Source organism: Coregonus lavaretus (genome assembly GCF_964263955.1).
Source record: "Coregonus lavaretus genome assembly, chromosome: 27".
NCBI lineage: Eukaryota > Metazoa > Chordata > Actinopteri > Salmoniformes > Salmonidae > Coregonus > Coregonus lavaretus.
Window position 1 is genome coordinate 19237233 of NC_140014.1, and position 15825 is coordinate 19253057.

The 15825-nt window shown below is 40.8% G+C and overlaps 1 protein-coding gene across 1 annotated transcript in view; it reads left to right on the forward strand.

Annotated features, from left to right (window-relative positions):
• The first annotated feature begins 2569 nt into the window (after positions 1 to 2569).
• LOC311102386 (pleckstrin homology domain-containing family G member 3-like) overlaps positions 2570 to 15825 on the forward strand; it is a 65903-nt gene continuing 52647 nt past the window's right edge. The window contains exons 1-2 of the mRNA XM_084143711.1: positions 2570 to 2841; positions 3326 to 3478. The gene's annotated coding sequence lies outside the window, so the exon portion shown is untranslated. The remainder of the gene's footprint in view (positions 2842 to 3325; positions 3479 to 15825) is intronic.

Below are 15825 nucleotides of genomic sequence, written 5' to 3' on the forward strand. Positions count from 1 at the left end.
TATGATTAGTGTCACATAATGTAACTGTACTTCGTTTAACCCTTGCTTTTACTGTAATTTCACATTTCATAATCTAATGAGGTTAATCCGGCAGTGCTCTTTTGTCCATAATAATCTCATCATATAGGGCAGGCTATACCCGCACTGTATATGCGAGCTGTTGGCTAGAGTGCACGTGCCAATACCAGAGTGGGCACACGCTATATAACGCAAAACATTTTTGTGAGAAAAACATCAGTAGAGTTAAATGCGATGGAAACCCATTTAACTTGTATTTTAATTCGGTACATGGGAATTTAAGTGCAAAAGTTACTTTTATGTGCACTACGTTATCACGCACAGCCTTTTATCCGCAACAAGTTTATTTGATGGAAACGCATCTGGTGGGAAAATGTGCATATAGTTTTTAAGCTGATTTTTGAATATTCGCATAAAAATGTTTCACCAATTGGATGGAAACGTAGTATTCGAGGTCGAAATAACACTCTGAAATTGTGAAAATGATGACAATGTGTAATCCCGAGTGGCGCAGTGGTCTAAGGCACTGCATCGCAGTGCTAGCTGTGCCACTAGAGATCCTGGTTTGAATCCAGGCTCTGTCATAGCCGGCTGTGACTGGGAGACCCATGGGGTGGTGTACAATTGGGCCAGGGTAGGGGAGGGAATGGCTGGCAGGGATGTAGCTCAGTTGGTAGAGTATGGTGTTTGCAATGCCAGGGTTGTGGGTTTGATTCCCACGGGGGGCCAGTATGAAAAATAATGCCCTTTTTGTGTATGAACTGAACTGTTTGAAAAATGCCTTGAATTTCAGCCTGTTCAGGTGGGATGGGACTTTTGGCCCACATCATGATGTCGCAATGTGATCTGATTAAAATAGACCAATGACTGTTCATCGGGGGGGGGGGGGGGGGGATAGACCACCATCCTTTCAGCCAATCAGTGTGTATGTAAATATCTCCACATTTGTTTCCTCAAGCCCACACAATCAGACTGAGCATTTCAAGGGCCAAAGAAGGTGCAGGGAATTAAATGATATATATATTATTTATTTTTTGAGCATTTCAAGGGCCAAAGAAGGTGCAGGGAATTAAATGATATATATATATATAAAAAAATTGGGAGTTATTTTGATTAAATAAACATACACTGTGATTTATTAGACATACAGTGATGATTGGGAGGCAGGTAGCTTAGTGGGTAAGAGCGTCGTGCCAGTAACCGAAAGGTCGCTGGTTCTAATCCCCGAGCCGACTAGGTGAAGAATCTGTCGATGTGCCCTTGAGCAAGGCACTTAACCCTAAATTGCTCCTGTAAGTCGCTCTGGATAAGAGCGTCTGCTAAATGACCAATTAATAATTAATTTAATGATTAAAAAAATACAATTACAAAGACTGCATGGGGGCTTTAACATACAATAAATGTAATCATGAAATTGATGCTGTTTCTCCACACTTGCACATTTGGTAAATGTTTGTAATGAACACTAATAACCCGGAAAACATTCCTTGTTCAGAAACAGTTCAACTAGTTTTGTGTCATAAGAGGTAATATATGATAGGCTCTTACCTATTTACCCAACCATTACCAGCAGATGTAAAAATGGACTTTACTGCACAGCCACATTATAATGGATAGGCAATGGACAAAAATTACTCTTTTACATTTCACTGCAAAACATAGACTTCTGCTGTTGCACTAATCCCCCCCCCCCCGTCTCCTCCGTCCGTCCGTCCCGTCCCGTCCCGTTCTCCCCAGAAGTATCCATGTAATATGTATCCATGTAATATGTTTTAGACAGCCTGCTCAATAAAAGTGTTTGTAAGTACAGTAGGCCTAAATGTAGTCAGTTGTAATTTCATCAACTACCAGAGTGAGGTGCACCATTCATACAGTCCCGGCTGAAGATGTCCATTTTAGAAAAGGACATCCTCAGTCATTGTTATGTAGATTAGCTCAGCAGCAGCCTCTGTGGTTACATTTCGCAATAGAAGCAAGTCTCACAGGTGACTGTAAAAGGGGATTCTGAGGGGAATACAGAGCAAAGTAACCTACCTTTAATACTAGCCACAAGTGAGCAGTTCCTTCAATTGATTCACTCCAGTTATCTGTCTGCCATTCTTTGTAGGGACCTTTGACAGCATACCCTCATCAATAGATCTGAAGACTTAGTGATGGTGTGTGAAAGTGGTTCATAAGCTTGTCATGTTGCCTGACTGGGCCCTCAGGAGTAATCCACACAATTGACTGAGAGGAAGAAAGATGTTGAAAGTGCTCTAAAGTGTGTCAGTTTACAATGGGCAGATAAGGACCGAGTTTAGGCCTAAATATTAGCTTGTGTTTATTTGAATAAGGAGGTTGGCAGAAACTTGAATTTGGGACATTTTCCAGATGCCCACAAACATTGACGACCTGACGTTAAAAGAAAACTGACTAATTTATTTCAATACAGAAAAAAACGGGGATAATATTCACTCACTCTTTGAGGCAAATAACACAAATGAAGACAGTATTTGAAGTAGTATCCGAGGCAGTATAACCCCTAAATTGGATAATTTGAGACAAGAAACTCTACCACTATCCCGATTAAGATAGCGTGCTCTGGAAGTAGGCGGTCTTTGACCATCGCTCGCTGTACTTCGCTATGCCTTCTGCTCAGCTGTGTATAATCAGTAGAGGACAACTGGGGATGTGCGGAGTATTTCTGTCTTTGACAATGTGAGTTAATCTATGGAAAACTAAGGACTTGGAAAAGTAAAACCAAATTCATAATATAGTCAACTGAAAAACTACAGCTACACTTCCAGAAGTTCACAGGGAGACGACTACACACTCAAACAGTTGGTAAGTGTTTTTAATGAACGCTAATAACATTTATGACCCTGAATGGGAAACAAATCGACAGGGGAAAAAAATCAAAAGTCGGTCTCGAATTTCCCTATGATGAATACAGCAAAAGAGTGCATGGCCAATACGCCGCTTTTCTTGAATATTTTAGGGCGCGTTCTTTTGTTATGCCCATACATTTATTCAATCAAACCGCAATTGTTGTGGTAAATTGTTGCGCCTCGATACCTTCCTTGCTTTTCTTAAATTCCATATAACTATGCAGAAGGAGCCTTCATGACACACGTGAAATACATCTGCCAACCTGTTTTGACAGGCTGAAAGATGGAAGAGTAGGATTTTTTTATTCTTTAGGCTATAAAAAACACACAGCCCATGCACCTTAATAGTGAAATGACAAACGTCAACTTTTTACATGAGAAAATGTCAAGTTAAGGCTCCTTTCCAGTGTCATGCCATTCATCTCCCCTCTCTCCAACAGGGGATTGGTAGGTGGACCATCTGTTGAATGTGCAGAACTTCACAAGATTTAGGCAAATTCCTTATGGAGGAAATTACCTATTTTCTGAAACCATCATATGTCTTAAACTCAACATACTTTGAGTCCAGCTAAAAGCTTTGATCCCTGCCAAAGGTAAGAGTTTCGGAAATGATAAGTTATGTTTGTTCTAAAGAACACTGACTGAACTTTGACCAGCTGCAGAGATCTGTAGGCTTTCTAAAAGTCACATTTTCTGGATGGGGACATCTAAGCCTAATATAGTGAGACTAATATAGCGTATCAACTACATTTATATTTTTGCACTTGGATGAGTCTGAAACATTCCTACTATTTTCCTAGTTTATTAGTTGTATTGGCATCGCTTCTTCCCAAGTTACTCATTATTGACAATGCTTGACCCAGTGAACCCAATTGCTTCAGGTAATGGGCGTTCAATGGAACAAAGAGGTTCTGACTGCAGGCTGTTGATAGTCAAAGGAAATTTCCCACCAGCAGTTGCACTAGAATGAATCAAGGTTAATGAAAAGTCCATTTTGGACTTCAGTGAGGGTTTTTTCAGCTGTTCTGGCACACATATTTTTCTAGAGGCAAGCCGAAATTCGGAGCTGAAGTCTACGCCCCTTCGTCCGTGATTGGTCAACAGTAGGGATTCTTCAATCAAGTCTTTGTTGTCATTCAACGAGGGACAACTTGTTTTCATGCTAAGTTAGATGTAAAATTGCGTAACTAAAAGATCTCCTTGGCAAAAACGTCAATTATTGACAGATTTCTTGAGTTACCTTAAATTAATTCTGACTATTTTGAGGAAGTGTATACTGGCTACGCAGTCTCAAAATGGACAAACAGTACTATTGCGCTTTTCTCATTTTTTTCAAGCAACAGTCTTTTAAGGGAGAATGCGAGCACACTCGTTCGGTTCACCTAGATGACTTTTGCTAGCCGCCAGCCGAACTGAAGCATGCTGATGCCTTTAGTGGGCATTTCTCTTTTGCCAAGATAATCCATCCAGCTGACAGGTTTGGCATATCAATAAGCTGATTAAACAGTATGATCATTACACAGGTGCACCTTGTGCTGGGGACAATAAAATACCACTCTAAAATGTGCAGTTTTGTCACACAACACAATGCCACAGATGTCTCAAGTTTTGAGGGAGCGTACAGTTGGCATGCTGACTGCAGGAATGTCCACCAGAGCTGTTGCCAGAATTTAATGTTAGTTTCTCTACCATAAGCCGCATCCAACATCGTATTAGAGAATTTGGCAGTACGTCCAACCGGCCTCACAACCGTGCCAGGCCTGGACCCACATCCAGCTTCTTCACCTGCGGGATCGTTTGAGACCAGCCACCCGGACAGCTGATGAAACTGTGGGTATGCACAACCGAATAATTTCTGTGCAAACTGTCTGAAACAGTCTCAGGGAAGCTCATCTGCGTGCTCGACGTCCTCACCAGGGTCTTGACCTGACTGCAGTTCGGCGTCATAACTGACTTCAGTGGACAAATGCTCACCTTCGATGGCCACTGGCGTGCTGGAGAAGTGTGCTGTTCACGGATTAATCCCGGTTTCAACTGTACCGGGCAGATGGCAGACCGTGTGTATGGCGTTGTGCGGGCGAGCGGTTTGCTGATGTCAACGTTGTGAACTGAGTGCCCCATGGTGGGGTTATGGTATGGGCAGGCATAAGCTACGGACAACGAACACAATTTGCATTTTGTCAATGGCAAATTGAATGCACAGAGATACCGTGACGATCCTGAGGCCCATTGTCGTGCCATTCATCCGCCGCCATCACCTCATTTTTCAGCATGATAATGCACAGCCCCATGTCGCAAGGATCTATACACAATTCCTGGAAGCTGAAAATGTCCCAGTTCATCCATGGCCTGCTTACTCACCAGACATGTCAGCCAATGAGCATGTTTGGGATGCTCTGGATCGACGTGTACGACAGCGTGTTCCAGTTCCCGCCAATATCCAGCAACTTCGCACAGCCATTGAAGAGTGGGACAGCATTCCACAGGCCACAATCAACCGCCTGTTCAACTCTATGCGAAGGAGATGTCACGCTGCATGAAGCAAATGGTGGTCACACCAGATACTGACTGGGTTTCTGATCCACGCCCCTACCTTTTTTATAAAGGTATCTGTGACCAACAGCTGCATCTCCTCTGTATTCCCAGTCATGTGAATTCCATAGATTAGGGCCTAATGAATTTATTTCAATTGACTGATTTCCTTATTTGAACTGTATGTAACTCAGTCAAATCTTTGAAATTGTTGGGTTTTATATTTTTGTTCAGTATAGATAAATGATCCCTCTATGGAATGGACAACACTCTTTGTGGTGGTCCAAGTAGAAAGCACTTAACCTATTTCTATTGAATATCTTCTTCAGTATTGAACATCAAGGGCACCACTGGGTGAAGTGCTGTGTCTTATGGTTCTTCTGGGAGGAGATGCACAGTTGTTCCTTGTCGGTGGCACAGACAGGCACGTCCTGTTCTCTACTAGCCTGTTGTACACATGCAGCTTGTTGTATGTACACATTACACAGCACACTGGGTTGCTCTAGCTCTCTCTCTCTGCTTCCTGATAGTCTCACTGATAAGGGCTGAGCTGCAGAGAGAGCGGGTGACTTTCACACATCTCTCAACTCACGGCCTTTATCTCACTCGCAAAATGACTCAAGCATTTACGTCTACAGATAGCTTAGTAAACCACCAAGATCCTTGCACAAGTCTGTTCCTGGACAAAAACAAACCTTCCATGTTATTTGGTGGTCAACGGTAGCTTAGTTTGGTGTTGCATGAAAGCGTACAAAGATGCACTTAGCCTTGTTCATGAGTTAATGTTGAATAATAGATTCCGGTCATGTCATGTCTGACTCTAAACACCTTATTCAATATCTTTCAGGACTAAACAACACTGCGTTGGTTCTGAATACACTAAATTGAAAATGACCTATCACATGCAATGTCTAAGTGGAAAACATTGGGGGTTCTCCCCTCCTGGGCTTTTGTAACTTCAAAGTTACAACAACCACTACATTTGAGCTAGGATTACACACACAGAGTTAGAGGTCAACGTAGAAGATAAACAAGACGTGAAAACATTAGCCTGCTTTGAAAGTGGTTTTTGACTGGAGATCTGAGGTCAGAGGGCGTGTTTGTGCCATCATAACGTTGACGGTGCTATAAAACTGCACTTAAATAAGACTCTATCTCAGTTTAAGGACTTGCCCTTTAAGTTTGACCAGCAGGCTTCACCTCTCCTCTCAACATGGCAAAGCTCAGACACAGAGGTAGGATTGTTAAATGTTTGCCTGACGACAGTATTTAGCACTTTTGACTGCCGACACTGTTCAATCTCTTTTGTGTTCAAACAGCAAAGACCTTGAAAGTCGTCAGCCACTCAGCCTTGTTAAAATTCTCCAAAACAAAAGGTGGGAGTAGTGTTGTTTGACAATGCATATCCATGCGTATTGCTTATGGTCTAGATTCAAAGCTATCTGCGATAATGTTGCTATTTTGTAGAAAGGCCTTGTTGATTCTAGCCAGATGGCCACATCCTGTACTGCCAGTGCCAGCACATAGACAAACGCTTAGGTAGCTAATGTTAGCATATTCACTAGCTAGCACAACATAATTTGGCAGCTAACACAGGCAGCTGTTTCATGAAAATGAAATCACAATGGATTAGCTTGTTATGTCATTACTAGCTACAGTGGTTAGATAGCTTGGAGAAAGTTTAGTGTTGTGTGCATTGCATCTGTGCACTTAGCCTACATTGTATATGAAGTGTGACTGGCTTGTCCGTGGATGTACGGAGAAAATGCCCTCATTTTAAAATAAATTTTTTGGTTCAATGTCGTGGGGGTTCGTGCTCTCTGATTGGTTCAAAGTCAAGTTGTTGGCCACGACGAGCATTCTACAAGTAGGATCGATAGGTTCGTCGCTACCGGGTCGGCACGTAACAGGGACCGCTTTTGTTCTAGCAAGAGAAGGAACGGCCTTCCACTGTGATAGGTAGCTATCGGCAGTGAGATTCTCGGTGTGTTTCATGCTGTAGAACATTATGGGGGTCCACTTCCCTCTGTGGCACCATACAGTGAAGCATACCATTAAAAAGCTTGCGTACATAAGTCCAGTTCATCACCAGTAAGGTCCTAACTTGCCAATGACGAAGACAGCATTTTCCACTCGTTAGGTATGTTCATTGGCCTATTTAAACCACCTTTTATATGCGGTTGCAGGGCATTCATGGTGGAGTGAAAGTGCCCATGCTTTTCTTTACCACAGAGGGAAGTTATTATTCAGCGACTAGGCCGATATGTCTGGTGTCTCCACGGGCCTCTGTGGGTGTTCAGAGGGTCGGATTGCTAATGGGCCCATCTCAGCAGCGTGCTCTGAATCGTAATTACACTGAACAAAAATACAAACGGAACATGCAACAAAGACTTAACTGAGTTACAGTTCATATAAGGAAATCAGTCAATTAAAATAAATTCATTAGGCCCTAATCGATGGATTTCACATGACTGGGAATACAGATATGCAAACATTTAAAAAAGGGGCGTGGATCAGAAAACCAGTCAGTATCTGGTGTGATGTCCCACTCCTCTTCCGTTGGAGGCGGCTTATGGTAGAGAGATGTAAATTCAATTCTCTGGCAACAGCTCTGGTGGGCATTCCTGCAGTCAGCAGGCTAATTGCATGCTCCCTCAACTTGAGACATCTGTGGCATTGTGTTGTGTGACAACTGCAAATGTTAAAGTGGCCTTTTATTGTCCCCAGCACAAGGGGCACCTGTGTAATGATCATGATGTTTAATCAGCTTCTTGATATGTGACACCTGTCAGGTGGATGGAATATCTTGGCAAAGAAGAATGCTCACTAACAGGGATATACACATAGTTGTGCATCAAATTTGAGAGAAATAAGATGTTTGTGCATATGGAAAATGTCTGTGATCTTTTATTTCAGCTCATGAAACATTTTTGTTCAGTGTACAAAGCTGACCAAAGTAAAGAGTTCATATGGGTCGTGGCATGTCATTTCAGCAAGCCATGATGCCCACCATCTCAGATTGTTCACACTTTTTTCACCTAATAGCAGGAACAGAACCTGGTAGTATCAAGATGTATGATGGGATATAAACCTAATAACTTCAATGACTAATTTCTCTGAACAGTGGAAAAAAACATCACCAAATTGACTGGGAATACATTTCATAGTATGAAGAAACATTACTCTGATCCGCAGCTTCAGACTACTGATACTGTATACTGGTGGTTTGGGTGGGATTGGCATGGGATGTGGGCGGTCCATGAGGGGCATACATATTTTTGCGATGGATTCCTCATGTCTTTGTCATTGTTAGGAAGAAGTTTGGTCTAAATCGGATGTTAGGTACTATATATATTGAAAGTTATCACTTAGCTTAATTTCTTAGAGATCAAAATAATATTGCAGGAATGCTAATCTTATGTTTCTAACTTCTGAAACAATTTCTGAACGATCTGAGATAATTGGTGTCGAAATCCTCTTTCTTGTGCTTTTTGAGGTGGAACGACCCATATGTTAAATGTCTGGGAGAAGTCGAAGGTTACGAAGATGCTATTCTAGAAGGAGTTGGTTTGATTGCAATTGAGTGAGAGTATGTGTCTGGTTTATTGTGTTCTCCTGTGAATGAAGGCTGTTGGTCTCTTGTGGGCTGTGTCAAGGACATAGCGCAAGAGTAATGTGGGAAAGAGGGCAATTCTCTAACACTGAGAGAATTGTGAGAGCGTTTTTTCCCTCTGTGGGTGTAGACAGGGGTAAGCGAGAGGTCAAGCAAGATAAACACGGCCCTACCACTGAAATAATAAAGTCTCTGTCTCAGTCAGTCAGCTCGGTTAGTTTTTTATTTTTCACTTTCTGAATACAAACATCCTGACAGTGTTCTGTCTGAATGAGGACATCCCTGAAGGCTTGTGTAGTATTCCCAGAATCCCTTGAGACTTGTTGGGAAGACGGTTTGGGGACGAGGGAATGTGATGTAGTCTGACTGTGAGAGAGGGGTCGAGCAGCCTACATTCTACTGCACTATTCTTAGCCTGCCCTCTCTATTGCGCTTTATTGATTCATGTCGCACGCAGAAAGTTAATTTGCCAAGTGAATTGTCCCCCACGATGAAATCGGGGAGGAGAATGTGGAGCTTTCTCCGTCCGTTAGTACGTTCGTACATTAGTCACACGTGATATCTCAGACTGCACTGGTACGATTTTGACAAAACTTGGGTGAATGATGCGTCTTGCCATAGAGATCCGGCATTTACAAAATTACACTGCCGGGAGCTATAGTAATTAACTGAAATGTGTTAGTCACACACGATTGCTCAATTGGCCCGGGGGTGGGGTGCTGCTGCATCATTCATTGGGGACGACATGTTTACAGTTGCCTTGTTGCATGTAATAGGGAGCAGGTTCTCTCTGCATGATTGGGCAACTGAGTCAAGACAGGGATGACAAGGCATCCTCCTGCACATGCTTTCATATTATGCATCTACAGGTAGCCAAAATAAAGGAAACACCAACATCTGTTGACTGAGACACACACCATTTAAACCCCCTATGCTCCTTGAGACCCCTCTTTCAAAGTCACTAATTAACTCAGGAACCACACCTATGTAGAATCATCTGCTTTCAAAATACTTTGTATCCCTCATTTACTCAAGTGTTTCCTTTATTTTGTCAGTTACCTGAAAATGCAGCAAGGAAATTGCTCTCTGACACAGCAGTAGCCAAAAGTGAAGTAATGTCTCCCTCAGAATCAGCCGTTATTCACATACAGGGGGGTCCAAAGTGATTGACACCTTAGATAAAAAATATATATATAAAATGTTGTATGTAAAAAAATAAAAAATTAACGGTAAATTATATTTTATACTAATACAATTGCTCAGAGAAAGATTTTGTTTAACAAGTAATATTTTTTCTCTTAAAGGTAGGCATCAAAATGAATGGAACACTGTTTTCAATACCTCACCTTGCGAAGTTAATGGCACTGAGCCTTTTTCTAAGGTGGATGGATTATCTTGGCAAGGGAGAAATGCTCACTAACAGGGATGTAAACAAAATTGTGCACCAAATTTGAGAGAGATAAGGTTTTGTGCGTATGGAAAACTTCTGGGATCTTACATGTTGTGTTTATATTTTTGTTCAGTATAATATAATTTCAAACTTTTTGGAGGATACAATATAGCTCAGTAATTGAATTATTTATTTTATATATAGTCATTTACGCTCATCTTTATCAGGGTTGTCAATCATTTTAGACCCTACTGTATTTCCTTGCCTCTGACAGAAACCTCCCCCGGGCACTATGGAGTCAGTAAGTGATATCAAATGATTCCCTATGGTTCAAAATCAATATTATTGTTGTTATCCTTGGTGCTCAATAGGAAATTCCCAGGTTGGTTAAATGTCACTTCCTTTCTGCTCAGTCTATGCCCTCTGTCTGTAAACCTCTCTGGAGAGATGTAGTGGCATGTCTACCCAGAGGAGAGGTCTGGGCTTGTCTTACCCTCCATAGTCTACCCTCTGTTAGTTCAAGGTTTCACTTCCCTCCCAACACTGGGAGCTGTCAGTGGTGAAGAGAATGCTAGGCGTACAGGGAGGACAGGGTCGGCCGCTTGTTATGGTTATCCGTTTGTGGTGGGGCATTGGACACACAGTTAATACTTTGACCTAATTTGAATTTTCCTTCTCTCCCTTTTCTCTTCAACTGAGCAGTCTATTATCTCAGGGTAACATGTGCCTGTCACAACTGTCGTCTGTTAGAAAAAGGTTCTAGTTGGAATTCAAGCTCAGGCAGTCTGGATCAGGAGAAACCGTAAGATCACAGGAACAAGGGACATTGTCTACTCCGCTGAAAGGGATATTACAGACCAAGTGATCCATTGCAGCTCTTTAACTTAACAACCATCATATTATTTGTGGTGGCATCTGGGTCCACTTAGAGAACAAGCTCCAGATCTCCAGAAGGGAGGTTCAGGTTGCGGCTAACACACTTATCAGCTGTGGGAACAAATGCTATCCATTTGTGTGTAACGAAGGCTGGCTCCAGCACAAGTGGCCACCTCCACATGACTGTGTCAGCCTGGCTAGTGTTTTCCTAAGGATTTGAAGGAAGCTGTGCTTCCCACCTTAGGAAAATAGTGATTTACAGTTTTCATAGCTCAGCAAACCTGAGATGATGGATAATAGAAGTTTAAAACGCAGTAAAACTGTAGGTTGGGGGTGTGATAAATTGCTCTTCTGTGACCTTGTTCTTGCTACAAGACCTCTTCATTAATATTAAATTTTTCCATCCAAGTGTGTTTTTTCCTGATTTGAATATGGAAAACCTCACGGTAACGAAATTACGCTGAGAATCTATGCCAAACAAAAACCATTGATTTCGAAGTTTAACAAGCCATACAACTCCATGAACAAGGACTACTTTTAAACATTTACACTGAACATTTACAAAAACACATTTACTGGAAGATCTGAATTTCGATAAAATCTCCCTACATTTTTTGTGGCCCCATTTTCCCAAACCTCTGTTAAATACCTGCTCCGAATTAAGATTCAAAGATATCTGCAGAAACAATAAGGTGTCAGCTATGAGCCTATGACATGACACCTTGACTTAAAAAATATTTTTGTTCTTGACCTACAGTAAGTGAAGTGGATTTACACCCGGTAACAGAATTGTGGTTGCAGAATTTCATCATGGGTCCCTGATATGAATGCCATTCTCTTCATGGTGATGTGTCCTAAATAAGTACACAATAAGGTATAAATATGCAATATCATCCTTTGCATATTTGGGTATTATTCTATACACTGGCTATTATTTTAATGAGCTCCGCCCCCAAACAATCATAGATTGTTTCACAAGTTTGGACATTAAAGAACAGCACAGTAGAGCTCAGAGTACAGCACAGAACAGTTGAGTACAGTATAGTACAGTACATAAGTGTACTCCACTCTAGTGTGCTCTACTGTGTACTGAACTATAGTCTACTGTACTGTACTGAACAGGGGAGGCTCCTCAGAGGAGGAAGGGGAGGACCATCCTCAGTGAATTTAATAAAAATAATGAAACATTTAAGTTATCCTTTTTAGATAAAACTATAAATATATTCACGTTACCAAAAAATCTATTAAAACATGTTTTGCAATGGTGGTTTACAGTAGCCTCAGCAGCACTCTGTAGGGTAGCACCAGGGTGTAGCCGGAGGACAGCTAGTTTCCGTCCTCCTCTGGGTAGCTTGATGTCAAAACAAAACCTAGGAGGCTCTTGATTCTCACCCCCTTCCATAGACTCACAGTAATTATGACAACTTCGGGAGGACGTCCACCAACCTATCAGAGCTCTTGCAGCATGAACTGACATGTTGTCCACTAATCAAAGGATCAGAGAATGAATCTAGTACTGAAAGCATAAGCTACATCTAGCTAGCACTGCAGTGCATAAAATGTGAGTAGTTGACTTAAACAGAGAAAGATGAGAGAGAAACCTTCACTTAGCTAGCTGAATGCATATGTGGCTGCTATAAAAGTGAACTGTGTTTGCGTGTGATCAGGGGTGTATTCATTCCGCCAATTCTATTGAAAAATGTTTCTCAAACGGAATGAAACTGGGATAAATATACATGAATCTGTCCAATATAAACTCTAATTTACAACTGTTGGACTAATGATTACACCCTAGATCAGCTAGATGCAGGCAAGAGTGTGCAAGGCGGTATTGAATGTGTCACTGTCTGTCACCTTGATTACTCAAAATTCTCTCGACCTGTGCACCTACGTTGTAAACTTTCATTCATAGGCTAGGTTGTAGCAAGCTCATGATGGTACAGGGAAAACTTGAGTGTCATGTAGTAGCCTAAACCTATCGACGTTACATTGAGCTGGGTGAATGGAATATGAATGACAGTCATCCAATATGCTGTAATAGAAATAAGGCCATGCAAAAAAGAATAAACATAAATCATCATCCCTCATCTTAAACGGCACCGACCGCAACTGGTACTGAACTATACTTGACTCAGCTTTGTTTTTACTATACTGTGCTCTCCAAACTTGTGAAACATAGACGTCTATGTTTGGGCCAAATCAGGGCCAGTCCGGACCCAAAAATCAACATCTGTGGATGTTGAAATTGGAGCCGGTCCGGACCTTACAAAAAATAAAAATGTCTGACACGTCGGTGCTCAGTGGGTGAGGATGCTGGTTACATTAAATGAAAAGAGATGGGGTAGGTGTGTGTGTGTGTGTGTGTGTGTAAGAGAGAGTGAGTGTTTGTTTTCACAATTGCTTTGACCACCAGATGACAGAAAGAAAACAGTTATGAGCTGAACATAACTGTATGCCAGTGAAAAGGAGGACTGTAGCAGGTGACCCAACGGTGGTTATGACTACTACGATTTCCCATTGTAGCCAATTCAATTGCAGTAAATCCATTCGATTTTTTTGAAATTATGTTACAAATTTGGTAACAGAATTTCCTGTTTATCACTTAATAATTAATCAACCAAATGGATATCAGTAAAAACACTAACTAATTGGTAGGTCTACCTTTACTTGGGTAGCACTTTATAATAACTCCATGTAATAAAGCATTTATAAAGAATTCATACATTTTTTTCCCCCCATAATCTGTTAACCATTTACTCCATAAGATGTTTAATATAGGTCCTTATAAAGCATGTACTAATCATTAGTTAAGTCTTGTTGCGTGGCCTAATCTAAAGTGTGGGCAATTATACTTTAAAATACTTTATAAATGTTTTGAGTGACCAGTGTAATTTCTCACAAAGATGGGCATTCCATTGGTAGACATTCCAGCAGTACCTGATGCTCCTTAAGGTCTCGAAATGTCCCCTAGAACATATCAATGGTTAAACAATAAGCACACAGTACAGAGAATATCTAAATATATTTAAAACATTATTCCAAAACAGTCACACTGTTGTAATAATGTGGTGAAACTTCAGACACACTGTATGCTAAGTAAAATAACATTTTCCGTCCCAAAATGCTAGCATTAGCATTTCTTGGCAGTGACTTTTCTACCAAAACCAAAGTGTGGATTGCAGTCACTCCTTAGAGCAGTCCATAGACTGCTTACGAGGTAAGGAAACAAATATCTGAATACATAATTTCGCTGAACTATCCCATTATGTTTAAAGAGTTACTACCTCTAAAGGCCCAGTAAAAGTGCCGCCAAACAAAGCCATGTGTGTTAAAAGACTGATGCACTGGAAGCATTTAAAGAGAAAAGGGGATACCTAGTCAGCTGCACAACTGAATATATTCAACCTAAATGTCTTCCACATTTAACCCAATCCCTCTAAATCAGACAGGTGCGGGGGGCTGCCTTAATCGACGTCTACATCATCGGCGCCCGGGAAGCAGTTATATAGTATATATGTAACCTTTCTACCTGTAAATCATACATTTAAACATTTCCTATCTCAATCACAAATCGGTAGTAATGAAGGAATACAAATCCACTAGCGAAATACTGTCTGGTCTGGCCAGCTGTTGTGTGTAGGCTAAATCTCCCTTTTTTATGATTAGTTAGAGGTTGACAACATTAGCAAAATATTCAAATTACAACTTTTTCTCAGGTCATTGCAACAGTGGTTTTAGAACAGTTTTTGTGAATATGTCTAACAATGGCATGTCCATCTTTTTGTGAGAAATTACACTGGTCACTCAAAACATTTATCAAGTATTTATTAAGTATAAATAGCCCATTACTTTAGATGAGGCCACTCAAAGACTTAACTACTGATTAGTAAATTGTTTATAAGGGCTTATATTATACATCTTATGAAAGGAGTAATGATTAACAAATGATGAATACACTATTTACCAATCCATTATAAATGCTTTATTATAAAGTGCTACCTTGATAATTGTGTGAACTTTCATTATCCTCCCTCATGAAGGAGAGAAATTAGAAAATATCTTAAAGATATGTGGGTTTTTGGTAATGTAATTTCAAGGCACAGGGCAATGTTTTTTTAAACTTACACAAGGTCAATCATTCAAAACTAAATATAAGTGTTGATATTAGCTGGCAGGGGTCTTTACTTCAACATTATTGTGTCTTGATGTATTTATAAAACCTTTTTTAAAGACCTTTTGGTCACACTTTATTTGGATAGTCTGGATTTTCCATCTGTAGATGCTCTACAGATCATCATACTATCAACAAGTGTATATGATAAGCAACTGCTTGCTTAGGGTAAGGGTTAAGGTTAGAGTTAGGGTTAGTAGATGGTTGAAATGTTACTGATAGTCAGTAGAGCATCTACAGACTATCCAAATAAAGTGTTATCAGATTTTTTGTGGTATATGTTTCCTAAGACCCCTCTTCCATCTGTTTGACCAGAAATCAAAGCCTTTGCTTATTCATAATATTTAGGATAGAAAAT